General features: G+C 38.4%; 1 long non-coding RNA gene and 1 pseudogene across 15 annotated transcripts in view; both read left to right on the forward strand.

Annotated features, from left to right (window-relative positions):
- LOC309846291 (spermatogenesis-associated protein 31D1-like) overlaps window positions 1–27435 on the forward strand; it is a 911407-nt pseudogene that overhangs the window by 375234 nt on the left and 508738 nt on the right. The window lies entirely within an intron of this gene.
- Window positions 1–27435, forward strand: part of LOC309846387 — a 99919-nt gene that overhangs the window by 24760 nt on the left and 47724 nt on the right. For 6 of the 14 annotated variants that reach the window (XR_014301875.1, XR_014301876.1, XR_014301877.1 and 3 more), the window contains exon 3: window positions 3829–3969. This is a non-coding gene — a long non-coding RNA (uncharacterized lncRNA). Of the gene's footprint in view, window positions 1–3828; window positions 3970–19479; window positions 19498–21375; window positions 24039–27435 lie in introns of those variants that run through there. The other 8 variants (XR_014301881.1, XR_014301882.1, XR_014301883.1 and 5 more) reach the window with 5 other exon arrangements.

Genomic DNA, 27435 nt, shown 5'->3' on the forward strand with positions numbered 1-27435 from the left:
AAAATGGAATAGCCCTCAGCCAAGTAGAGATGAGAGCTAAAAAATAAGTACATTAGCTTCCTCGCCCCTCAGGTGGAAAACTCAGGTGTATTTCACAGTCTCTCCACAGGTTCCTATTAGGATTGATTCAGAGTTGCCCACAGCTGTAACATGTTCCTTAATGCATGCGTATTGGTTTCCTTCTTTTTCCTGTTTAATTTCCCCACTCCTCTATAACTTCCTATAATTACCACCCAGATAAGCCCCATGCTTTTGGACACATCTCAAGTTCTGTTTTGGAGGGATCAGTCCAAGATACTCCCTTTCCAGTTTCCCCTACATCTGAATACCATTGGCTCGTAGAACATTGAGATACCAGTGGAGGGGTGACTGTTATATGGGTTTGAGTTCCAAATAGGTAGATACATGGATCTGCGAACCAAAAGGTGGAAGTAGAAAAGGTCCTGCTTTTATTACTCCCAGAGACTTTAAGGGGCTTTGTGCTTCCCTACCCCTCGACTTGAGATTGTCAGTCTTGTGGTTCTAGTTCCTAGATGGGGAGAAACTTCCACCAGAAAACACAGCCTGAGTCTCATTCAATTTAAAGTTAAGGTTGCCACCTCATCACTCTGAGTTCCTGTGCTAGTAGTCCAGTAGGCACAAAAATGATTTACCCCACTGATATGGGTAATTGTCTCTGAATATCATAGGTAGTAGGAATGGCACCATATATTGGGCAAGGAAGAATATGTTTGGTATTAAAGTAATCCATTAGAGTCCTGGTATTCATATGTTCAGTAAATTGGCAACCATCACGTTATAAGGGCCTACGATACCTTAGTGGTGAAGATCTGGGTCATCCTATCAGAAAAACCACCTAGAGTATCAGAATGATGAACTAAGAGTGAGAGAAATCTAGATGGCAAGGGATGGAAATAGTATCAGCATGATCTCGGATTTTAAGTGCAACATCAGGTATGGTAGTTTGACCCACAAATTCCCTTTTGTAAATCTTCTTAGGAACTATGGCCATAGGATCCTGGAGTAGCTGCACCTAGATGCTGGATAGAGTGAATAGAACATGAGAAACAAGTACATTTGCTCAGTACAAGGGGTGGACTGTATTAGACGTTTTGGTGCCCCACCCCACCTTCTTTAGCAGGATGCTGTAAATGCTCACAGATGACTTTGTACTTTGTAGAAATTGCTTTTATCTTGTGGGTTCTTAAATATCATCCTGCATCCCAAGGAAGAGCCATAGCCAAAGGCTGAGTGATAGGAGAGGACATCAGCTCCTGCCTCAAGGAAATAGAGCACTCTGGTACAATTTATGTTCCAGAGCTCTTGTGGATGTGAAACCATATCCTCGCTCAGTTATAACCTCTTCTCTGTCCTGATTCACTTCCTCCTTTACAAGACTTTCTCAAGAGCACTCCCTCAACTCATGCATCTTCAAATCCCTGTTACAGAGTATGCTTCAAGGGAATTTGACCTATGACACTCAATTACAGAGGTTATTTTCTGAGATTTACATAGTTTTACAGTAAAAAAAAAAAAGGTCATTTTCTTAGTTCCTCAAATGATAGGACAAGTCAAAATTATGATTTAAAAGGTTTTTTATTCATATCATATTTTATAATCAGTCATAGTCAAGGTCATATTTGAGAATTCTGTTTTCTTCACTAATTGTAACTCTGCTATTGTAGAGTTGTAGTGTAACTCTGCTAATTGTAACTCTGAAATTTTAGTTCAAGTAACTTGCCAAAATAATTTTATGTTTGAAAAGTGGGCCTGAGCCTATCTTAGTTGACTGAAGGTAAGAATTGGAAATAGTTAAATACTACAGAATGCACTCTGCAGGTGTTAGCAAATAAAGGGTGAAAAATTGAGCACTTAAAAATCTTTTGAGTATAAAAAAATGCCTTTCTGTTACCTAATTGTTGATCTGTCTAATCTATCTAGTTTTGCATGTATTTATATTCACACAGGCTCTTTTTTACTAGGCTAACATAACTATTGCTAGTGAGAAAGCAACACAGAAATACACTGTAAGAAATACTAGGTTAGAAAACTTTAAGGTAGTGCCTCAGCATCATAGTTTAGAGGTGGTGGTGAGGGCAGTGGTGATTAAGTGGGCTGTTCCTTCTAAATTCTTATGCATCTACAATATCTTGGCTTTATTCTTTTGCACTTACTGGGCCAAATAATGCCTGGTCATGACAACCTCTCTAGTCACATTCCTTGGCACTGTTCCTTTGTATGCTACGCTCCATCCATTTCTGGAAAAATGTCAATGCAGTTCTCAGAAAGTGCCCTACTATTTTCATCTTTAAACTTCACACAGGTTCACAGGCTCCTTTTGCCTGGAGCTAGCTCACATTTTTGTATGGCCAAACTCTACTCACGCATGAGATATCCCACCCACTAGGAAATTGCTGATTACTTGTACATGTCATTGCATTATGTTTGCCCAGAACCTTGTCTTTTATATGAATTGCTCTAAGTTGTTTGTTTGATGTTAAGGAATGTATATTCAGTTCTGTACTCATACTGCCTAACAAACAATTTAACATATAGTAATTGTTTAAAAATGGTGCTTATTATTATTTAAAAGTGGACACAGAGCACATACCTGAATTTTAATTAAGTTCTGCCAGTTTCAAAAGCTCAGACATAAAACACTTTTTTTACTGACATAAAACCATACCTATCACATCAATTTTGTTTTTTGTCTTTTATTCCCCCACATTCTCTGATATTTATCAGTAGTCAACAATATGATGTAGATCAATGTAATTTACCATGTGGGGAAATTGCAAATTACCCTGCAAACCATTACAGGATTTCATAGAATTGATGAAAGTGATGTTGGAGGACTACTAGATTCTGTGTGAACTGTTGAAAAACAGGGCATACAAATGAAGATTGAAGAAGATAAGATGCAAAGACAGTTTGAGTGATACTTCAAATAAGGATAATTAGTATACTAATAAAGATTAGGAAAATCCCTTGGAAAAATGGTTGAATCCTTTAAGTACTTTAGGAAAAATTATTCACTTTATAGTAATATTTTAAAAGTAAGAAGTGACATAATAAATGTTCTGTCAATATTTTACCTCTGATTTTTTTTTTACCTCTTAAGAAAAACTAATTCTAAGAATTAGCATAGAGATGCATTTCTTATCTAAATTCCATTAGTGGCACAAGATAAACACACTTCTTTTCTATACTGTTAAGTTTCATTTTCATAGTACTGGCCCAATCAAATTTTTTTTTTTTCATTTTTCACCATGAGATTTTGGTGCCCACTTAAAGTGGATTCACTTTAAGGTGGTCTTCTTTTTGAGTACTGATTATCTTCATATACTGAGAACTTTCTGTACTTTCAGGGACAAAACTAGAACTAAAATATGGCAATTATAGGCAGATGACCAGGAAACTTTTGAGAATGAAAGGGAGCATACTTTATACCCATCACCCTGACACGACTATTAACTGGAACTGCTCTGGGAAAACCAAAACATTTAGGCACCCTTATTTTAGGGAGGTGTGTGCATTGAAGTATTTATTAAATATTTTCTGATGGTGTGAGCAATCTCCTACTATTATGACTTCCCTGACATTGGAAGTATTCAATCAGACTATCTGTCAGCAATGATATGATGACATCTGAGAACCTCTTTCCAATCTCCAAGAGCACTGCTTTTTGATACACACGTAAAGCCATTATAGCATTCCAGCGTCTTGATTGGCTATAAAAAACCTTTTTTATTACAACAACAACAACAATGGCAACGCTGATAAATATAGTTCTTGGTGTTTGATAACCTTGTTTCTGGTATTTTTCAGGTTTCAGCACATTCTGTAACTGAAGACTCTTTCTTCCATTGGTCAAGGCTTGGAGAGCCTCAGCTGTCTATCCCAGGCACTCCCTAGCCTTATGGAACTAGAATCACAAAGGTGAGAATAAATGAGGACCTTAAGATCAGAGATTAAATGTAAAGTTGCTTTTTTTGTTTGTTTGTTTTGTTTTGTTTTGTTTTTAAGATTTTATTTATTTATTTGACAGAGAGAGAGAGATCACAAGTAGGCAGAGAGTCAGGCAGAGGTCAGCGGGGTGGTGGGGGAAGCAGGCTCCCTGCTGAGCAGAGAGCCCCATGCTGGGCTCGATCCCAAGACCCTGAGATCATGACCTGAGCCAAAGGCAGAGGCTTAACTACGCCCACTGAGACACCCAGGCACCATGAAGTTAAAGTTTTAAGTATCATGTTATTTATAGATGAGACAGTAGGAGAATTTGTCAATTGGTTAGTGCTTTAAAAACCGGAGGGATGTTTCCTACTCTTGCTATAAAGAGGAAAACTGGATGAAAACTCTGTCGTTCTCTTCAGGCATTGGGGTAGATCAATATTTCCTAAGAGAAATTTTGTAACATATTCTACTAGACTTTGATTCAAAATAGCAACCTGAAAACATGAGTGTGTAAGCTAGGAGAGAGCCATTTAATATCTGGATATCTATAAAGCTATAATGCAGTAGAATTTTTTTTCTTGAGTCTAGCCACTAAGATAGCTGTCCTAAGTTCTGTCAATCATATTGTCACCTTATTTTGAGATGATCTTATCTGTAGATAAAACAGAAAAGGGAAGGGGTAGAAGAAAAAATAGATAACTAAATGTAGAACTTGAAATAATCCTGTGCTTTCATTACATCTTTTCACCTCTCCTTTCCATCTCCCTTGCTGTGGCTCACACCTCTCATTTTCCTTCTGATCAGCAGATCTCCTTGTGTATACTGAAGGGCCAGCATTTCTGCTCTGTTCTTTCTGATTTTTAAAATAGCCTTCTGTCCTTCAGAAAGTTGTTAATAATACTTCAATGGACTGATGGCTTGTTCTCTGGCTATACATGTAAAGTGAAGGAGACAAGCCCCACCCACTTACATGGAATGTCTATTCAGGCTGCCTCATACTCCATACTTAATATGGATAGAAAATTAAGAATCACTATGCATTTAAGAAATATTGAAGTATGGAGGAGGAAAGGCAAACATAGACAAATGTGGAAAATTTATAAGTAACAGAATAGAACTTTAAACATTGTGATTGAAGACTTCCATTCTGGACAAGATGGCATAGACCTCCTTACCCTGATATCAATGCCAAAGATGATAAATTATAAACTGCTATCTCTTCTGAACTTAAATGCAAAAATCCTTAACAAATTTGAATCTAATAACATATAAAAAGAATTATACACCATGGCTAAGTTGGATATATTCCAGGTATGGAAGACAGGTTGAACATTCAAAAATTAATCAATATAATCCACCATATCAACACCTATATGAGAAAAAAAAATCTCCTTTTTGTGGCAGAAAAAACATTTGACAAAATTCAACACACACTAATGATATAAAAATTCCAGCAAGTTACGAATTGAGCAGAATTAGCTCAGCTTGATAAGTAGCAGGTACCAAAAAATACACAATTAATATCATGGTGAGGGACAGAATGCTTTCCCTCTAAGATCAAGAACAAGGCAAGGATGTCCTTTCTCACCACTCTCACTCAACAGTACTGAAAATTCTAGCTACTGCAATGAAGAAAATGAAGTAAAAAGCATACAGATTTGGAAGGAAGAGATAAAATTGTCTCACAGATTCTAGAACAACATACCAGAAAATCTGTAAAAGAACATCTAGAACTAATAAATTCAGCAAGGTCACAGGTTATAAGATCAACAAGCAAAAAAATCAGTCCCGGGCGCCTGGGTGGCTCAGTGGGTTAAGCCACTGCCTTTGGCTCAGGTCATGATCTCAGGGTCCTGGGATCGAGTCCTGCATAGGGTTCTCTGCTCAGCAGGGAGCCTGCTTCCCTCTCTCTTTCTCTGCCTGCCTCTCTGCCTACTTGTAATCTCTGTCAAATAAATAAATAAAATCTTAAAAAAAATTAATCCCATTTCTGTATACTACAGTGAACATGTGGAAACCAAAATACAAAGCACAATACAATTTACAATCACTCCAAAGAAATGGAAATACTTAGGTATACAGTTAAAATATATATATATAAGATCTGTATTCTGAAAATTACAAAATGCTGATGAAAGAAATCAAGGAAGACCTAAAAATGGAGAGACATGCAGTGTTCATGAATTGGAAAGCTCAACATACAAAAGATGTCAATTTTCCTTGAACTGATCTGTCAGCTTAATGGAAGTCCTATCAAAATTCCAGGTGTTTCTATACACATAGACCAGCTTGTTCTAAAATTTATATGGATAAGCACAAGCCCTAGAATAGCTAACAACCTTGACATTGAAGGGAGGAGGAGGAGTCACTGTATCACATATTATTGCTTAATGGAAGTCCTATCAAAATCCCAGGAGGTGTTTCTATACACATAGACCAGCTTGTTCTAAAATTTATATGGATAAGCACAAGCCCTAGAATATCTAACAACCTTGACATTGAAGGGAGTGGGAGGAGTCACTGTATCACATATTATTGCTTACTATATAGTTACTGTAATCAAGACAGTATGGTACTGACAGAGGGATAGACACAAAGATCAGTGGAACAGAAAAGATCACCCAGAAATAGATCCACACAAATATGTGCAATTGATTTAGGCAAAGATCCAAAAGTAATTCACTAAAGGAAGGACAGCCTTTTCAGCAAAAAGGCTGGAGTAATTGATATCCATAGGTTAAAAAAAATTAACCTTGACTGAAACTTCACACCTTGTATAAAAATTAACTCAAAATAGTGGTGCCTGGGTGGCTCAGTCCATTAAGCATGTGCCTACTGCTCAGGTAATGATCCCAGGGTCCTGGGATTGGGCTCCATGTCACGGTCTCTGCTCAACGGGGAGCCTGTTCCACCTTCTCCCTCTGCCTGCTGCTCACCCTGCTTGTGCATTCTGTCTCTGTCAAATAAATAAATAAAATATTTAAAAAATTAAAATAGATCATAGATATGAATGTAAAATGTAAATTTATAAAAATTAGAGATAGACATTTCATAGACTTGACACAAAAAGTATGAAAAACAATGGGAGGGAGGAGGAGTGAGATGGTGGAGGAGTAGGAGACCTAAATATCGTTCAGGTCCCAGGAATCCAGCTAGATAGTTATCGAACCATTCTGAACACCTACAAACTCAACAGGAGATCAACGAGAAGAAGAGCAGCAACTCTAGGAAGAGAAAGTGACCACTTTCTGGAAGATAGGACATGCGGAGAAGTGAATGTGAGGTGATATACATGAAGATAGACTGTGGGAGCAGGGCTGGCTTCTGGCAAGCTGTAGAGCAGCAGAGCACATAATCAGAACTTTTTATAAGTTTGCTCCCATGAGGGATGTCACTCCAGAGGCTAAGCAGCATGGTGCAGCCCTTGAGGGGACAGTGTGGTCTCAGGACCCGTGGGGTCACAAAAAAGACCAGGAGTGCCCAAGTGTGGCAGAGCCCCCAGGTATCAGAGACAGCTGCAGAGACAGATCTGAGGGATGGGTCTTCAGCTCGGGGCCACCTTAAACTGTGATCCAAGGCACATTTGGACCACTGCTCTTTGAGCAGGGACTCCACTAGTGGCAGATCCAGGGAGACTCACCTTCCTCCCCCAGGAGGAGCAGTGCAGGAGCGCACTGTAGGAATCTGCTGGGTTTGGAGACTCCAAAGGGGGCTGTGCATCAGAGATAGAAACGATCAGTCACAGGCCGGATGAGCTTGGAGCATGGCCAGAGACCAGGGAGACAGGAGGGATTGACTGATTTTCTCTGAGGGTGCAGTGAGTCAGGCCCTGAGCTCTTGGTCCCTATGGGGACAGAGATTGGGAAGCCACCATATTATTCTCCTCTTCCAAAGCAATACAGAAAGTGATCAGGGAACAAAAGCTACTGAGAGTGAACCTGAGCAGATTACTTAGCCTGGCCCCTAGCAAGGGCAGTGTAATTCTGCCTTGGGTAAAGACATTTGAGAATCACTGCAACATAACCCTCCCCGAGAAGGTCAACAGCAACATTCAGCCAAGAGCAAGTTCACCCATCAATGAGAACTGCAAAACTTCAGAGCTACAGGAATACAACACATAGACTTCATGGCTTTACCCCCCATGATTCTTAAGTCTTTCAAAGTTAAATATTTTTAGTTTTCTTTTTTCTTATCTTATTTTTAAAATTTTTTCCACTTTCCTATTTTAATGTTTTTAACTATTTTATATTACCAATACCTTTTTTGAAAATCTTTTAAAATTTTTATTGTTATAGTCATATTCTATCCCTTACTTGTATTTAACCTTATTTTTGTATACATACAAGTTTTTCTTTAAAATTTTGGAATACAGTTTCTTCTGAGATCAAAATATACCCTAAATCTAGTGCATGGCTTTGTTCTAGTCTCCAGCATGATCACATTCTTTCCTTTTTTTCTTTTTTTTTTTTTTTATTTTTTCAACCAACTTATCATCAATTCCTTTTTAGAATCTTTTTAAATTTTCATCTTTACATTCATATTCCATCCCTTTGTCATGTTTACATTTGTGTGTGTGTGTGTGTGTGTGTGTGTGTGTGTGACATATGTGTTTTTCTTTCTTTAATGTTTGGGAGGCAGTTTCTTCTAACAGACTAAAATGCACCCAGAATCAGGTGTGTGGCCCTGTTCTATTCACCAGTCCTATCTATCTATCTATCTATCTATTTATTTATTTATTTATTTTCCCCTCCTTTCTTTGCCACTTAGTTTTGGGTCTCTACCGATTTGGTTAGTATATATTTTACTGGGGTCATTGCCACCCTTTAGTATTTTCTCTCATTCATCTATTCTTGCCTGGATAAAATGACAAGGTAGAAAAACGTACCTCAAAAAAAAGAACAAGAGGCATTACTGACAGCTAGGGATCTAATCAATGTGGACATTAGTAAGATGTCAGAACTAAAGTTCAGAATAATGATTATCAAGGTGCTAGCTGGGCTCAAAAAAAAGCATGGATGATACCAGGGAATCCCTTTCTGGAGAAATAAAGGAACTAAAGTGTAACCAAGTTGAATAAAAAAAAGTTATTGATGAGGTTAATAAAAAATGGAGGCTCTTACTGCTAGATAAATGAGGCATAAAAGAGAATTAGTGATATAGAACAAATGATGGAGAATAAAGAAGCAGAGAAAAAGAGATCGACAGCTACTGGGCTTCAAGGGTCAATTTGAGAGAATTGTGATACCATAACACAAAACAATATTAGAATAATTGGGAGCCCAGAAGAAGAAGAAAGAGAAAGAGGGGCAGAAGGTATGTTGGAGCAAATTATAACAGAGAATTTCCCTAATTTGGCAAAGCGTATGAGCATCAATATCCAGGAGGCAAAGAGAGCTCCCCTCAAAATCAAAAGACTGGCAGCAGACCCATCCACAGAGAACTGACAGACCAGAAAGGACTGGTGTGATATATTCAGAGCACTAAACGAGAAAAATATGCAACCAAGAATACTATATCCAGCTAGGCTATCGTTGAAAATAGAAAGAGAGATAAAAAGCTTCCGGACAAACCAAAACAAAGAATTTGCAAACACCAGACCAGCCTTACAGGAAATATTGAAAGTGGTCCTCTAAGCAAAGAGAAAGCCTAAAAGTAACAGGTCAGAAAGGAAAAGAGAAAATATACAGTAGCAGTCACCTTACAGACAATAAAATAGCACTAAATTGTTTTCTTGCAATAGTTATCCTGAATGTAAATGGGCTAAATGCCCCAAACAAAAGACACGGGGTATCAGAATGGAGAAACAAAACAAAACCAAAACGAGATCCATCAATATGCTGTCTGCAAGAAACTCATTTTAGACCAAAAGACACCATCAGATTTAAAATGAGGGGGTGCAAACAATTCACCATGCCAATGGACATCAAAAGAAAGCTGAAGTGGCAATCATTCTATCAGATAAATTATCTTAAGCCAAAGACTATAATAAGAGAGGAGGAAGAACACTATATCATATTTAAAGGGTCCATCCAATAAGAAGAGCTAATACTTTTAAATATCTATGCCCCTAACATGGGAGCAGCCAATTATATAAAACAATTAATACAAAGTCAAAGAAACGCATCGACAATTATACATTAATAGTAAGGGACTTTAACACCCCCCTCACTGAAATGGACAGATCATCTAAGCAAAAATTAATAAGTAAATAAGGGCTTTAAATGACACACTGGACTAGATGGACATCACAGATATATTCAGAACATTCCATCCCAAAGCAACAGAATACACATTCTTCTCAAGTGCACCTGGAACATTCCCTGAAATAGATTGTATCCTGGGTCACAAATCAGGTCTCAACCAGTACCAAAAGATTGGGATCATTCCCTGCATATTTTCAGATCACAATGCTTTGAAACTAGAACTCAACCATAAGAGGAATGTTGGAAAGAACTCAAATACATGGAGGCTAAAAAGCATCCTCCTAAAGAATGAATGGGTCAACCAGGAAATTAAAGAGGAATTGAAGAAAAATTCATGGAAACAAAGGAAAATGAAAACACAACTCTTGAACATCATTGGGACACAGCAACGGTGGTCCTGAGAAGAAAGTATATAGCCATACAGGCCTTTCTTAAGAAATAAGAAAGGTCTCAAGTATACGACCTAATCCTACACTTAAAAGAGTTGGAGAAAGAACAGCAAAGAAAGCCTAAATACAGCAGGAGAAGAGAAGTAATAAAGATCAGAGCAGAAAACAATGAAATAGAAACTGAAAGAACAGTAGAACAAATCAAAGAAATCAGGAGTTTGTTCTAGGAAAAAACTAATAAGACTGATAAACCTCTAGCCAGACTTATTAAAAAGAAAAGAAAAAGGACCCAAATTAATAAAATCATAAATGGAAGAGGAGAAAGCACAACCAACACCAAAGAAATACAAAGAATTATAAGAACATATTATGAGCAAATATACACCAGCAACTTTGACAATCTGGAAGAAATGGATGCATTCCTAGCGACATATAAACTACCAAAACAGAATCAGAAAGAAACAGAAAACCTGAACAGACCCATAACCAGTAAGGAGATTGAAGCAGTCATCAAAAATCTCCCAACAGGGGCACCTGGGTGGCTCAGTGGGTTAAGCCGCTGCCTTCGGCTCAGGTCATGATCCCAGGGTCCTGGGATCGAGTCCCGCATCGGGCTCTCTGCTCAGCAGGGAGCCTGCTTCCCTCTCTCTCTCTCTGCCTGCCTCTCTGTCTACTTGTGGTCTCTGTCTGTCAAATAAACAAATAAAATCTTAAAAAAAAAAAAAATCTCCCAACAAACATGAGCCCAGGACCAGAAGGCTTTCTAGGAGATTTCTACCAAACATTTAAAGAAGAATTAATACCTATTCTCCTGAAACTGTTCCAAAAAATAGAAATGGAAGGAAAACTTCCAAACTCATTTTATGAGGCTGGCATCACCTTGATCCCCAAACCAGACAAAGACCTCATCTAAAAGAATGACAGAACAATATCCTGGATGAACACAGATGCAAAAATTCTCACCAAAATACTAACAAATAAGATCTAACAGTACATTAAAAGGATTATTCACCATGGCCAAGTGTGATTTATTCCTCGGCTGCAAGGTTGGTTCAACATCCGCAAATCAATCACTGTGATAAAATACATTAATAAAAGAAAGAACAAAAACCATATGATACTCTCAATAGATGCTGAGAAAGCATTTGACAAAATACAGCATCCTTTCTTGATCAAAACTCTTCAAAGTGTAGGGATAGAGGGCACATACCTCAGTATCACCAAAGCCATCTATGAAAAGCCAACAGCAAATATCATTCTCAACAGGACAAAACTGAGAGCTTTCACCTAAGGTCAGGAAAACAGCAGGGCTGTCCACTATCACCACTTCTATTCTAAATAGTATTAGAAGTCCTAACTTCAGCAGTCAGACAACAAAAAGAAATAAAAGGAATCTGAATCAGCAAAAAAGGAGTCAAACTCTCACTCTTTGCAGGTGATATAAGGCTTTATGTGGAAAACCCAAAAGACTCCACTCCAAAACTGCTAGAACTCATATAGGAATTCAATAAAGTGACAGGATATAAAATCAATGCACTGAAATCAGTTGCACTTCTATATACCAACAGGAGGACAAAAGAAAGATAAATTAAGGAGTCGATCCCATTTACAATTGCTCCCCAAACCATAAGATAACTAGGAATAAACCTAACCAAAGAGGAAAAGAAACTGTAATCAGAAAACTGTAAAGTACTCATGAAAGAAATTGAGGAAATAACAAAGAAAATGGAGAAACGTTCCATGCTCATGGATTGGAAGAAAAAATATTGTGAAAATGTCTATGTTACCTAAGCATTCTATACATTTAATGAAATCCCTATCAAAATACCATAACTTTTTTCAAAGAAATGGAACATACAGTCCTAAAATTTATATGGAACCAGAAAAGACCAAATAGCCAGAGAAATGTTGAAAAAGAAAACCAGAGTCGGCGGCATCACATTCCAGACTTCAAGCTCTATTACAAAGCTGTCAACATCAAGATAGTATGGTACTGACATAAAAACAGACACATAGATTAATGGAACAGAATAGAGAGTCCAGAAATGGACCCTCAATTCTATAGTCAACTAATCTTCAACAAAGCTGGAAAGAATGTCCAGTGGAAAAAAGGCAGTCTCTTCAACAAATTATGTTGGGAAAACTGGACAGCCACATGCAAGAGAATGAGACTGGACCATTTCCTAACACCACACACAAAAATAGACTCAAAATGGATGAAAGACCTCAATGTGAGACAGGAATCCACCCAAATCCTTGAGGAGAACACAGGCAGCAACCTCTTTCACCTCAGCCACAGCAACTTCTTCCTAGAAATATCTCCAAAGGCAAGGGAAGGCAGGGCAAAATGAACTATTGGGACTTCCTCAAGATCAAATGCTTTTGCATAGCAAAGGAAACAGTCAACAAAACCAATGACAACCGACAGAATGGGAGAAGATATTTGCAAACAACATATCAGATAAAGGGCTAGTATCCAAAATTTATAAAGAGCTTAACAAACTCAACACCCAAAGAACAAAGAATCCAATCAAGAAATGGGCAGAGGACATGAACAGACATTTCGGCAAAGAAGACATCCAGATGACCAACAGACATGAAAAAGTGCTCCACATCACTGGGCATCAGGGAAATACAAATGAAAACCACAATGAGATATCACCTCACACCAATCAGAATGGCCAAAATTAACAAGCCAGGAAGTGCCAGATGCTGGAAAGGATGTGGAGAAAGAGGTACCCTCCTACACTGTTGGTAGGAATGCAAGCTGGTACAGCCACTCTGGAAAACAGCATGGAGGTTCCTCAAAAAGTTGAAAATAGAGCTATCCTATGACCTAGGAATCGCAGTCCTGGGTATTTACTCTAAAGATATAAATGTAGTGATCCGAAGGGGCACATGCATCCGAATATTTATAGCAGGAATGTTTTCAACAGCCAAACTGTGGAAAGAACCCCGATGTCCATCAAAAGGTGAATAGATAAAGACGATGTCACACACACACACACACACACACACACACACACACACACACAAGAATACTATGCAGCCATCAAAAAACCCTGAAAACTTTTCATTTGCAAGGACGTGGATGGAACTAGAGGGCAGTATGCTACGGGAAATAAGTCAATCACAGAAAGACAATTATCATATGATCTCTCTGATATGAGGAATTTGAGAGGCCGGGCAGGGGGTTGTGGGAGGTATGGAGTGAAAAAATGAAACAAGGTGGGATCAGGGAGGGAGAAAAATCATGAGAGACTCTTAATCTCATGAAAAACTGAGGTTGCTGGGGGGTGAGTGGGGAGGGATAGGGTAGCTGGGTTATGGACATTGGGGAGGGCATATGCTATGGTGAATGCTATGAAATGTATAAGCCTGATGCTTTACAGACCTGTATCCCTGAAGCAAATAATCCATTTTATGTTAATAAATATAAATAAATCAGTAAATAATAACAATGGGAGGGAAAGGGAAAAGTTGATGAATTGAACCTCATCAAAATTTAAAACTTCTATCCTGTAAACACCCATATAAAGAGGCTGACAAAGCCAGCTACAGACTGGGAGAAAATTTTCACAAACCACCTATCCAATAAAGAACTAATATCTACAATATTAAAATACTCTCAAAACTCAGCAGGAAAAGCACCAAAGAACCCAATTACAAAATGGGTAAAATGACATTTCACTAGGATATACAGATAGCAAATAAGCACATGAAATGATATTCATCATTAGTCATTGAGGAAATTCAAATTTAAAAATTATGAGATATGAGTATACAACTATCAGACCAGCTAAAAAATGAAAACAGTGAATACAGAATGCTGGTGAAGATACAGAGAAACCACCAGCTTACTGATACATTACTGGTAGAAATGTTCAATGGCACAGCCACTTTGCAAAAGAGTTCAACAGTTTCTCATGAAACTAAAAATGCAACTACCATACGACCCAGTGATTGCACTTAGGTATTTTTCCCAGAGGAATAAACAGGTATATTCACACAAAACCTGTACATGAATATTTCATAATAGCCCCCAGCGGGAAATAGCCCAAATGTCCTTCAGCTGGGGGACAGTTAAACTGTGTTACATACGTATCATGGAATACTACTCAAAAATGAATGAGAGATCAATAAAAATACATACTGCTTGGATGAATTTCTAGGTAATTTATGCCAAGTGAAAAAAGGAAAAAGTTACATGATCTAATTTATATAACATTTTAAAATGACAAAATTGTGGAAATGGGAGAACAGATTAGTGGTTATCCAGTAGATGAAGGGAGTAGGAAAGGAAGTGGAAGGTAAAAAGGAAACTAGAGGGATCCTCGTGGTGATAACAAGTCAGTACCTTGACTGTGCTAACAGATGCACAAACCTGTACATGTGATAAAATCATATAGAACTAAACATACACACACAAATAAGTCCAATAAAGCTGGGGAAATCTGAATATGATTAGTGGATTACCATTATCCTCGTTGTGATATTATACTATAGTTTCACAATGCTTTTAGGTATAGTTGGGGTCTGTGAATATTATTTTTTATGATTGCATGTGAAGCCCAAAGATCTCAGTAAGCATTTCAATTAATAAAATATTTTTTGAAAAAATATGATTGGGATTCTCAGAGTCAAAATGGGATGCCACCCATAAAAGAACAGGTTGCAAACAAATGATCAGAGAAGAAAAAATACTTTTGGAAATTGAAAATATGATATCCATAATAACAAACTTAATAGAAAATTTGGAAGATTTCAGAATATAAAGCAAAAAAAGACAAGGAAAGAAAAACTAGGTGAATAATAAAAGATATGGAAGATCAGCCCAGAAGTTTAGACCTTTATCTAATAAGATATCCAGAGAGAGGGAAAGCAGAGAGAATGTAGAGGAGGAGAGGAGGAAAGTATTAAAGAAATAAAATAGTAAATCAACAACAAAATTCCAAAGCTATGGAGAATAAGGAATCTTTGCAATAAAAGAAATCAGTAACCAGTACTGCTTAGTATGTATTTAAAAAATTAAACAAAAAACCCTAACCTACATCAAATCACATTCTGAGCAAAACAAAATCATTCTAAGTAGGTAAGAACACAAGAGCTTTATTTCTTATTTACCATATCTGAGGAAATTATTTGTGGATATACCCCAACACCCAAAGGAGGGAATTTATTGACATTACAGATCCAATAAAATAAAATTCTAAGAGGCTAGTTGAGTAGTAAGCTTATAAAAGTCCAAATTAGAACATGGGTTAGTGATGCAAGTAAAATATCTTCAAGAAGTACGTATGCATATTAAGTGAAAGAGAATGAGAATCTCCAAAACATTTGACATACAATGAAGGGATATAATTCTTTCAACTATTAAAAAAAAAATAGGAAATGCCCAGGAAAAAAAAAAAATACAACTCATGGCCAAAATGCAAAACAACCCATAATATGGCATGGTTTTGATTTATTGGTAGAGGGAAAGAAAGGAGAAATTTTACCAGTGACTTTGTTACTAGGAGCATTGTGATTTAGACGATCAGGGGACAGGGGGGACAGTGGTGTCATAGGAACTGCAGACAATGAAATTTAACTCTCGCATGTTCTAACTTCACAATGAGCAATATTTATTGTTACAGCCATGCTTGTAAACTTTTGTAGCCAACCTGTAGCCAAAACAATAGCTACAATTAAATTTTTTAAATTAATTTAATTTCAGCATAACAGTATTCATTATTTTTTCACCACACCCAGTGCTCCATGCAATCTGTGGCCTCTATAATACCCACCACCTGGTACCCCAACCTCCCACCCCCCCACCACTTCAAACCCCTCAGATTGTTTTTCAGAGTCCATAGTCTCTCATGATTCACCTCCCCTTCCAATTTCCCCAACTCCCTTCTCCTCTCTAACTCCCCATGTCCTCCATGCTATTTGTTATGCTCCACAAATCAGTGAAACCATATGATAATTGACTCTCTCTGCTTGACTTATTTCACTCAGCATAATCTCTTAAAGTCCCGTCCATGTTGCTACAAAAGGTGGGTATTCATCCTTTCTGATGGAAGCATAATACTCCATAGTGTGTATGGACCACATTTTCCTTATCCATTCATCCATTGAAGGGCATCTTGGTTCTTTCCATAGTTTGGCAACCGTGGCCATTGTTGCTATAAACATTGGGGTACAGATGGCCCTTCTTTTCACTACATCTGTATCTTTGGGGTAAATACCCAGGAGTACAATGGCAGGGTCATAGGGAAGTTCTATTTTTAATTTCTTTTTCTTTTCTTTTCTTTTTTTTTTTTTAAGATTTTTATTTATTTATTTGACAGAGAGAGATCACAGTAGGCAGAGAGGCAGGCAGAGAGAGGGGAAGGGAAGCAGGCCCCCTGCTGAGCAGAGAGCCCGATACGGGACTCAATCCCAGGACCCTGAGATCATGACCTGAGCCGAAGGCAGCGGCTTAACTCACTAAGCCACCCAGGCGCCCCTCTATTTTTAATTTCTTGAGGAATCTCCACACTGTTCTCCAAAGAGGCTGCACCAACTTGCATTCCCACCAACAGTGGAAGAGAGTTCCCCTTTCTCCACATCCCCTCCAACACATGTTGTTTCCTGTCTTTTTAATTTTGGCCATTCTAACTGGTGTAAGGTAATATCTCAATGTGGTTTTAATATGAATCTCCCTGAGGGCTAGCGATAATGAACATTTTTTCATGTGTCTGATAGCCATTTGTATGTCTTGATTGGAGAAGTGTCTGTTCACATCTTCTGCCCATTTGATATGATTGTCTATTTTGTGTGTGTTGAGTTTGAGGAGTGCATTATAGATCCTGGATATCAACCTTTTGTCTGTACTGTCAATTGCAAATATCTTCTCCCATTCCGTGGGTTACCTCTTTGTTTTTTTGACTGTTTCCTTTGCTGTGCAGAAGCTTTTGATTTTGATGAAGTCCCAAAAGTTTATTTTCGCTTTTGTTTCCTTTGCCTTTGGAGACATATCTTGAAAGAAGTTGCTGTGGCTGATATCAAAGAGATTACTGCCTATGTTCTCCTCTAGGACTCTGATGGATTCCTGTCTCATGTTGAGTTCTTTTACCCATTTTGAGTTTATGTTTGTGTATGGTGTAAGAGAATGGTCAAGTTTCATTCTTCTACATATAGCTGCCCAGTTTTCCCAGCACCATTTATTGAAGAGACTTTCTTCCAATGTATATTTTTTCCTGTTTTGTTGAAGATTAATTGACCATACAGTTGAGGGTCCATGACTCTTTCTATGAAGCCAGCACTACCCTGATCCCCAAACCAGGCAAAGACCCTGCCAAAAAGGAGAATTTCAGACCATTATCACTGATGAATATGGATGCTAAGATTCTCAACAAGATCCTAGCAAACAGGATCCAACAGCACATTAAAAAGATTTTCCACCATGACCAGGTGGGATTCATCCCTGGGCTACAAGGATGGTTCAAGATTCACAAATCAATCAATGTGATAGAACAAAGTAATATGAGTAAAGAGAAGAACCACATGGTCCTCTCAATTGATGCAGAAAAAGCTATTGACAAAATCCAGCATCCGTTCCTGATTAAAACGCTTCAAAATATAGGGATAGAGGGAACATTCCTGAACTTCATCAAATCTATCTATGAAAGACCCACAGCAAATATCATCCTCAATGGGAAATAGCTTGTAGCTTTCCTGTTGAGATCAGTAAGAAGACAAGGATGCCCACTTTCACCACTCTTGTTCCTCATAGTATTAGAAGTCCTAGCAACAGCAGCCAGACAACAAAGAGAAATAAAAGGTATCCAAATTGGTAATGAAGAAGTCAAACTCTCTCTATTCGCAGATGACATGATTCTTCATATGGAAAACCCAAAAGACTCCACCCCCAAACTACTAGAACTCATACAGCAATTCAGCAATGTGGCAGGATACAAAGTCAATGTACAGAACCAGTGGCTTTCTTATACACTAACAATCAAAATACAGAAAGGGAAATTAGAGAACCGATTCCATTACTATAGCACCAAGAACCATAAGATACCTGGGAATAAACCTAACCAAAGAGGTAAAGGATCTGTACTTGAGGAACTACAGAACACTCATGAAAGAAATTGAAGAAGACACAAAAAGATGGAAGACCATTCCATGCTCTTGGATCGGAAGAATAAACATTGTTAAAATGTCTATACTGTCTAGAGCAATCTATACTTTTAATGCCATTCCTATCAAAATTCCACCGGTATTCTTCAAAGAGCTAGAGCAAATAATCCTAAAATTTGTATGGAATAAGAAGAGACCCCGAATCGCTAAGGAAATGTTGAAAAACAAAAATAAAACTGGGGGCATCATGTTACCTGATTTCAAGCTTTATTACAAAGCTGTGATCACCAAGACAGCATGGCACTGGCATATAAACAGACACATAGACCAATTAAATGTTTAAAATAGATTGGGAAGTGGAAGGGTGGGCAGGAGAGAGATGGAAGGATAGGCACATTTAAAATTCTTATTTAACAAAGTTGCTCTTAGGATTCATTCTATATATTTTTTAAAACATTTCATCTATTTATATGAGCATGGGCCAGGGGAGCGGCAGAGGGAGCAGACTCCACACTGAGCAAGGAGCCAAATGTGGGGCTGGATCCTAGGACCCCGGGATCATGACCTGAGCCAAAGGCGACACCCAACTGCCTGAGCCACCCAGGTGCCTCGGATTCATTCTGTATTTTCAAAATTGTGTGGAACATGAAATCAGGGGCTATGTATTTCATTTTCAGTTTCAAACATAACTGTTAAAAGCACTAAGAACAATATATAACTATTAAGAATTGAGAAAAGGGGAAGAGAGTATGGAAGGGAGTTAAACTGAAAATACATAAAGTTTATACATCAAGAATTACACAAAGATCTGAATAATTTGTTTTTAGGTTTAACTCTCAAAAGAAGAAACAGGAAGAAACATGATTGCCCTTGGAAAGTGGAGTGGGGAGTTGGGAGTTGACAGACACTCACTGTATTTTATAAGCCAGTCTATTCTACTTGATTTTCTACTACATGCATACATTACATTGATCAAGGGGAAAAAAATTATACAAGATTCACTAGCTGTAACCTCATGGGATGCCCTGGCCCAAAATCATTCTGCAAAGGGATGTAACATAATACACGGGTGCGTGCTTAGGAAACATCTGCTAGTGCCATGAAATGTTGAGAAGGGAACAATAAAACCACAAATGAAAATCACAACCCAAACACCGCACATAGGAACAGCTGTATTAATTCTGACAAATTCTGCCGGTCACGGACTGACCTCATCAATCACTGAAAAACACCTAACTCGATCAGGGAAAAAACAGCCCTGCTTTTGAGATATTAATTCCCTCTTATCGATACAGGTCCACAAATATATTGAATGTATGATGGAGATAAGATAGCGCCGGGGTCATTTCGGTGCGATTGTTTTGACAATCCTAAAGCACTCTCCGTTTATAATGGCTAGTTATCTGTTTACACGCTATAATTAACTCTCATGAGAACCTGGCTTCAGTGATTTCTGCTCTGATGCATACATGTTGAATTAGATTTTCAGAAGAGAATCATTTGTTCTTATTCATCTTTTAAATACATACCTCTAGTTCCATTTGCAGATTTTCTCTCTGTCCTTTCCCTTCAACTCTCACTCCTGTGAGAAGCTGCAAGGGGACCAGCCTGATGAGTCTCATCTTGGCAGCCGAGGGGGGTCCTTGCAGCCCTTGGGGAGCAGACTGTCGCCTGGGTTCTGGGCCAGCTGGGCTCCAGGGTTTAAGGCAGCCTCAAGAAGCACAGTACGTGGAGATCCGGTGCCACAGTGAGACCTGCCTTGGGAGAGATTTGCTGCTGCTTTTAACCAGTCTCCTCCACTGACCCTTTCTATGCAGAGAGCTTGCTTCAGAGCCAAAATGCACACAGATTTGAATGATTATGAGGCAAGAATAATTCTTGGGGGAAGACTTTTGGCCCATCCTTCCTTGAGGTGGCTCAGTTGGTTAAAGCCTCTGCTTTCAGCTCAGGTCGTGATCCCAGAGTTCTGGGATCGAACCCCGAATTGGGCTCTCTGCTTAGAAGGGAGCCTGCTTCCTCCTCTCTCTCTCTCTCTCTCTTTCTGCTTGCCTTTCTGCCAACTTGGGATCTCTGTCAAATAAATACATAACATCTTTAAAAAATAAAAAGAAATTAAAAAAATAAAAAAGAATCAAGCATAGGACCCCACAAGACACAAGGAATCAGGTTTGTGCTGTAACAGCAGATTGCAAGGGAAGACTGGGCCAGACAATGACCTTCTTGTCAATACTGGGCAAAATTAGTGTGACCACATCACTTAATGCCCACACAGGTAAAAGATGAGGATGAAAGGAGGCATTATTATTATTCTGGGACCAAGCGAGTAGGCCAGGCCAGGACTCCGATAAATCAGGGCATGTGGTCACCTAGTCCAAGGGCACTGGGGTGGGAAGGGAAAACAGGAGCTGGGCGACGGAGGGAACCGAAATCCAGGATACTACGTGGAGGAAAGCAAGATCAGCGGGAAGAGGCCAGCACCATCTCTTCTCCACACTGAAGAGCTGTGGGGACCAGGGAAGACAGGCAGCCCGACCACCAGCATGAGCATAAACCCCACGCATCACCTGCTTGATGAGCCATGTGGCCTTCTGGGGAGAGCTCCCAGCTACAACTGCCAGCGTAACCAGGAGAAGTGATGTCCATTCCTCCCACATACTTTGCTGAGCCACATTTTAGCCACATTAGCCACATTTAGACTCCTCTTCATGGACAATCTTTTGCAGTGGCCCAGGATATTCAGAAGTTGCCAGGAGCAGAGAGAAAGACGGGTGGGGGAGTCCCCCGCATCCACGTTGGAACCTTCCTCTTGTTAACAACAGAGTCTGGCTGAATTTCTGCAGCAATGGAAAACACCCTCTGGGGAGATGATGGTGGAGGATGGGAAGCTACCAGCCTAAAGACCAGGAGGCTTTGAGATCTACCAGAAGAATCTCGATGCCAGCTTTGCCCAGCTCAAAAGAGGAGTGTGGCTTCATTTAAAAGTAATGTTTATCTTCCAGATCTAGAGTAGACAAAGGAAAATGGACATACAAAAATAATCATGGTGGGCTTTTAAATTGCAGATAAGGGCCTTCTGGAAGTTAATTTTCCTAGGTAATTTATTATCCCACATAATTTCCCTGAGATGTACATAAAAGTTACATATTGGTGGTTTTACTCTGGTAGCAACATTGTGGAAGTCTTATTTGACCTTAAGGGTATTTCTTACTGGCCTCAGACTTTTAATATTCACTCTTACCAACTCTTGTAGCTATCAGGGACCTTTTGGAAAACATTTCTTAGGGTGAATTATGTATTTATATGTAAAATACCAGCAAACATCCTTATGGCCATAACTTTTGGATATTTTCAAACCAGATTATAGTAAGACAATGTATTTTATTCAGTAGATTTGTTTTAATCTAATTATGTAGGTGAATAAAAATTACTGCATGCTGGTGCATCTAATGTAAGCTATCTATTATTCACACCACATTTACTTTTAATATTCATGCAGATTCCTTTGACATAACCTACTGTGTCACAGTTAATCCAATAAAGATAAAATATAGCTCAGCAAAACACCAGTCGATTCCAGCTTTCTGGTAATTATTAAAGACTATTTCACACTAGTTCTTTCAATCAATGTATTTCCCTTTGGATATGATGGTGCTTCTCTTTGAAGCCTTCAATCTTCCCAGTGGATTCAGAGGAACACTCAGGCCCTTTATCAGTCTCTGGGTCTCAGAGGTAGTTCAAAGAGCACAACAAGGCTTCACAGGTTTATCCTCAAAGGCTGACACTGTCTGTTTGATGTATGGTGACTTAAAAAGTCATCTCTGACAAAGCATGTGTTTGCTACCAGTCTATCGAATCAGCCATTTATCATCTTATCTGTATTCACCCAGCGTAACTGCTAACAGCTCAAAGGAAAACACTCACTGTCTCCTGCTGGACTGACTATTGCTTTGATTCTCTCCTCTAATTTTATATTGTTTTGCTGCCCTGTGGATGAAGCAACTCTTTTACTGGATGAAATGAACATGGAACCCATGAACTGATGGCCTTTGGTTGTTGTGTTCAAGAGCCCAGAGGGCAAGAGACTCTTCACAGGTTGAGGACAGCTTGGCTGGTAGAGAGGCTTTCCTGTCCCAGCATGCCTTGCATTTCACTTTCATCCACATTGCAGGCATTTCACTGTAGGGGCCCTGCTAGGAAACTACAGAGAGATCACTAGGAGCTCCCAACATCATCTTCAGAAGCTGCAGATACCCAGTGCTCACCATTCCATGCAAATAGAACCCTGGATTAAAGAGAGGGTACCCAACTTACTCTCAGTCTAAGCATCTCCCCTTAACCATATCCATGCTCCAAGAAAATCATCTTTATTCTTTGTAGTCCTGAGCACATGATTCCCAGCTGAAAATTTTTTCTTCCCACTTCTCTGTCATTATTGGTTTTTAATTAAAATGAGGCTGCCTCACTGCATCATGAAAATTATTATCGTTCCTCATCAGTTAATCTCTGTTGTGTTCATATAATTTGATTAACATCAGAGGTAATGCTTCAACTATAGAAAACACTATTTTAATGAATTTTTTTGGAAAGGACAAAGACAAGGTTAATACTTTTTTTCTGTACATTATGTATTTTAAGTATAGCAACTGCTATGTAGAGATGGCAATAGTTCTATTATTATAAAGTAAGTTGTAACATGAGGTGGACTGAAGATTATTGTTTGTTCCTGATTCCCTCTCCACTTCTAAAACAAGTCATTCTCTTTCTCTCTCTGTTAGCATGTTATACAGATGTTGAAATTCACCGAGATTCTATCCACAGTACTCTTTTCTTCTTGCTTTGTACATATTTGCTGGGTGATCTGATTTAGTCATAGCCCCAATTATTATCTAATTGCAGAAACCCACCCCCCAAAAAGCCTATTCCAGCTTTGAGTTCTCTGCTGAGCACCAACCCCTCTTTCTGATAAATGTTCCCATTTAGATAGGTTGCAGGCAACTTAATTTCAATGTACTCAATACTCAACCCATTACCTTTATATATAACTTTTCCTGAATTCTTTGTCAGTAGTATTGGCTGAGAACCATGTCCCTCATTACTGGAGTCAACACTACAGTTATAATTAATCTCCAAGTAGCATCCATTAGATGATGATGATGATGATGATGATTATTATTATTATTATTATTATTATTTTACCTCTACCACCTTCCTATACTGTTCTTATCACAGGTTTATTTCAGGGTCCTGTCATCTCTAACCTAACCACTTCAGTAAACTCCAGATTCACCCATCTACTTTATTATTATTCGTGTATTTGTTTAAAGTAAAACTTAACCATGTTGTTCTCACCTAACTTCTTTATTAAAAAAGCAATTAAAAAACTTAATTCATTGCCTAAATTGTTTTACTGACTCCTGTTTGCCTTTGGGATAAAGTTTAAAATTACCTAGCAATGCATAGCAAACTAATTAATTCATAGAGTGAATCCTCAGTTATTTACAGTGGTATTGGTGGTTTCAGTGGTAAGAGGCAGATGGAAGCCATCCCCACAATCCCTCTACCAGGTGGCACGTGCCAATCAAAATCAGTCTCAGGTCAAACTCTGCCAGACTCACAATCTCAAACAACAAAATTCAAAGACTTATACTATCAGATAGTTTGTAATAAAGCTATAGTCATTAGTAGTGTAAGGATAGAGAACTAGACCAATGGAACAAGTAGTCCAAACATAAACTCACATATACATGGCCACTGACTTATTTGACACCATGGAGCAATGGAGAAAGAACAATCTTATCAATAAACAGTTCTGGGTCAGTTGGATATCCAGACAAAAAAAAACAATAATTATTCATCTGTCGTTCATACCATACCCTAAACCGGTTGACGAGGAAAATAATTTAAAGGTAAAACATAAAAAAAAAATGAAGCTCCTGGAAGAGAGATTCCAAGTGTGAGATGCATTTGCTGAGTTGTTTCCAGTTCTAAGATGGAGGGGGCCATGTACAAGGATTAAAGAGAGACCTTGAGGGGCTAAAGGCAGCTTCCAGTTGATAGCCAAGAAGGGAACAGGGACTTGAGTCCTATGATGACAATAAGCCAACTTCTCCCAACTCCAAGAATGAGCTCAGAAGTAATTCTTTCCCAGAGCCTCTGGATAAGACCCCAGGCTCCCTGATACTTTGATTTCAGCCTTGTGAGACCCAGAGTGGGGGAAACTTGAGGCCACCCAGACTCTGACATACAGAAGTGAGAAATGGTATATTTGTTTTCCTTTAAGCTGCTTAATTTGTGGTAATTAAATAAAAAATTAATTTACTCATTAAGAAGGAAATGGAGACATAAATGATGATATATACTTAGGATGGACTATAGTAGAGGAGGGGTCAGTAAACTATGACCTTGCTTCTGTAAATAAAGTTTAACTGGAACAGAGCCAGGTCTGTTTCTGGATTATCTAGCGCTGTATTTATACTACAGCGGCACAGTTGGGTAATTTTGACAGTCTTTATGGCAGTCGAAATGAAAACTATTTATTATCTGGCTCTGTAAAGAAGTTGTTTGCTGAACTCCTGTACAGAGGAACAAAACATAACTACATACAATAATGAGGATGAATATCACAAACATAATGGTGAATGACACCAGAAATAAGAGAACTTACTGCACAATTTTGTTTTCTAAAGTTTACAAGAGGTAAAAACCAACCTTGCTTACAGGAATCAGGATGCTAATTGCCTTCGAGAAGGGGGAAGGGAGGGTAGTGATTTAGATGTAGGTGTGAAGAGGCTTCAGGGATGCTGGTAAAGTGCTCTTTTTTGGTCTGGGTGGTGGTTAAATGGCTTTCTGAAAAATCCATGAAACATGATTTCCTCACTTTTTACGTAGGCCATTTGCTTCCATAAAAACCTTTAAAACAGTTTGACTTCATCCAGACATTTAAAAAATATATATAGCTTTGAAGTCCTTTGTAACAATGAACTAAAACTCAAAATAGCTTGTGTTTAGAATGTCCTCTGGAGTCCATGCAAAGACTTCCACTGGTTTCTAATGTCTTGGACCAGTAGCATTTGACATCACCCGGGAGTCTCTTAGAAATGCAGACTCTTTGGTCCCATCTTAGATCTGATGAATTAGAAACTATATTTTAATAAGTTCTCAGCTAATTCCTTTAGAATTGAGAAGTAGTGCCTCTATAAGTTTGCAATTTCATTGCTGCTTATCTTTCACAAAACATATTTCTACACAGTTGAAAGTACAGTTCTAGGCAACTCATTCTTCCCAGACTTCTCACACACATCTGGGCAGGACTGCTCTGAAGCAAACATGGCTTCCCCATGCCTCTTGGGCTAGAACTCTCTGGGTTTTGCAGTACTCAGACATCAGAAGACACAGGCACCCACACACATTTCCCTCATTTGCATCTGGAAAGGCAAATGGACCTCAGATTCATCTTTTTTATAATAATAAAGGGAACAAACATGAGAAATTTATTGGTAATAAATATGCCAGCTTCTTTCTGTGTCACCTTACAGTCCAGACCCAGGGGGAATATAAACATACCCATGGATTATTTTTATAATCTCAAAGGGTTAGTTTTTCATCTTCAGAGAGTTGAATAGAATGAGAAAAGCTGTCTCTAGGGGAGTAAGAGCTTCATCATGTTGGAAATAAAGTAATCTTTCTTCTCTAGAAAACTGAAGAAAGGTCATGTATCACAAAATTAGATGTGGAAAAAATAATAATATACTGTTTCAACATTAGAGGAGAAGAATGGAGAAATGACCTTTCCTGGATAATAGTTCTTATGTAAATAACTCAGAGATTGAAAGTTAGAAAATGTGTATTAGAGATTTCTAGATAATTGTCCTGTGATTTGAATGTTCCTGGTATTTCTTTCTCACATATAATGTGACTTTCAAATGGCCACTATGTTGCGTATCTTTGCTTATTGTTGTTCCTCCCAATTGTGAAAAGTTGTATGTTCCTGGAAAAATCAAGACCACCCAATGGTGCAAAATTTGAAAGCGCTGACTGGGGTTGAGGGAAGAGAGATTTTGAAGGACAGTATGGAACCCTGCTCTATAAAATAATGTAACTAATATGTCATAAAACCAATAACTCTACTGTCACAGAGGACCAGTAAGCAGCCAGATATGGGACATTGGTCTGTGTGGTAGAATGGCCAAAATAAGTATTTTTGTTTTAAATTTTATAGTTTTGGATTTGGGAAATATAAACATCTCAATTCTGCTAGATCTTAAGTAAAGACATTGAATGAGTGAATGAGTGAATGAATAAGAAAATGCATGTGGGCATATTCTGAAAATTGGTGCAAGGAACTCACTTCCATATTAGGGTCAAGTGATGAGAAAAGGTTTGGGATACAGGGGCAGGTGAGACCCATAACCTAAACCACAGTGAATCCAGGCATATAGCTTCATGTGCCTGCAAGAGCCTGAGGGGACAGAAGACTATAACGCTCTCTGGGGGTTTACAGAAGTTTTATGGAGGACAATGGGCTTTCCAAGGCCTGTGGTCTTGGGGATTAAGCCACACCTGGAAATTAGAAAACAGAGTGATTCCTGTTGATGTGTGTTCCCTCCACTAAAAAGACAAACATGAAAGTAGCTGCTCAAAATATTGTATAGGTCGTATCACAGGGTATGAAATTATCTTGGAGTGGCTGGGTTGGGTCTTCTTGTGTATATATGAATAATAGACAATTAGGTCTCATATTCTCTCCCATTCAAGAAGAAGAAAATATTAAATATATTTAATGT

Source organism: Mustela nivalis (genome assembly GCF_964662115.1).
Source record: "Mustela nivalis genome assembly, chromosome: 13".
NCBI lineage: Eukaryota > Metazoa > Chordata > Mammalia > Carnivora > Mustelidae > Mustela > Mustela nivalis.